We start from the raw sequence: 1,679 nt of genomic DNA on the forward strand, positions 1-1,679 counted from the left end.
ATCAAAAAGTCAAACTCTCGGTCAAACTTCTCAAAAATCTTCAAATTTCTATCTTTAGCCAAATGACTTCAAAATTACCTATGGACCTCCGAATTCACTTCCGATCGCGCTCCCAACTCCAGAATCACCATACGGAGCTACTCCCAGACTCGAAATCCCAAACGGACATCGATAATACTGAAAAACACTTCAACCCAAACTTATGAAATTACTTCCAAAATTCTAACTTCCGCAATAGGCGCCAAAACGCTCCCGGGTCATCCAAAACCCGATCCGGGCATACGCCCAAGTCCGAACTCATCATAAGAACCTACTGGAACCTTCGGATCCCGATTTCGAGGTCGTTTACTCTGAAATCCAATCTTAGTCAATTCTTTCAACTTAAAGCTTCCGAACTGAGAATTCTCTTTCCAAATCAACTCCGAATTCCCTGGAATTCAATTCCGACCATGCATACAAGTCATAATACCTGAAGTGAAGCTGCTCATGGCCCTAAACTGCTGAGCGACGTGCTAGAGCTCAAAACGACCGGTCGGGTCGTCACATTCTCTTCTACTTAAACATACGTTCGTCCTCGAACGTGCTAAGAACTGTGTTGGGGTTGTCCGAAATCACTGTTTAACACCTTCAGCACCTACCCGTGCTACCACAACTCAGCTGGGTACCCTAGCTCGATCAATCTGAAGATATCCTTTTTCACTTAAGCAAATAAGCCTTAGAGCCCAATTCTTACATCCGGAATTCTCTACCAGGCCTGTTCCAACATACGCTCACCGTATCAATAACTACCCGCAGCACCAAAACATGACTGCATGCCTTAGCTGAATTCACACCTTGCACCACTTTACTCACAGGACCACAATAACATTCTCTGATCAAATTAGTCGAAATTCCACGAATTTGATGCTCCCATTGCACCTCATGACCTACATAGGTCTTGCTCTAACTCTTACAATACCGCCAAGACGAAAGAGGTGTGTAGAAATTCATACCCAACTGCCGAATCAACAAATCATTGGGTCTATACTCCTGACAAGAACCATCACCTCATTCTGAACCAAATAATGGTCTTAGCTCCTTAATATACTTCATATAATCAGATTGCACTGATCCTAAATCCAATGATCTCGTCTCACCCAGTACGAACCGCTCAGGCAATAAGCCACCCCGGAAATGATCAAAAGTCTCATATGATGCCACAATGTGCCAATAGGCTATGAACTCGAACGTGACAAAAGGAAAACGATCTCTAGAAGGAACTACTCAACTCACGCACTAATATGGACTTTCCTTAGAAAATAGGAAGCAAGGCATACAAAAATATCATATAGAGAACTGTACTCAACATCACACTGTTGCGGCGTGCAACCCAATTCAAATGACATACCCATGGCGGCGTGCCACCTGATCTACACATAGAATTCCCATAAGGAGATATACATCGAGTTAAATTGCTCATTACAACAAAATACCGAATATCGGTCACAAGCACGCTAAGTGCATAACACCATCCCTGGGGAGACATATAGTGCCATAGGCTACAAAACTCAAGCACAACTGAGGTGCGATATACGATTTGAATCTCGAGAGCCATCCTGCTCATATAACATCATCTCTACGCGGAACCTCAACACATAAGAAATTCACCAAGCCGTCTCACAACTCATACAGCGCAATAT

The sequence above is a fragment of the Nicotiana attenuata genome, chromosome 12 (assembly GCF_001879085.1).
Source record: "Nicotiana attenuata strain UT chromosome 12, NIATTr2, whole genome shotgun sequence".
NCBI classification, from domain to species: domain Eukaryota; kingdom Viridiplantae; phylum Streptophyta; class Magnoliopsida; order Solanales; family Solanaceae; genus Nicotiana; species Nicotiana attenuata.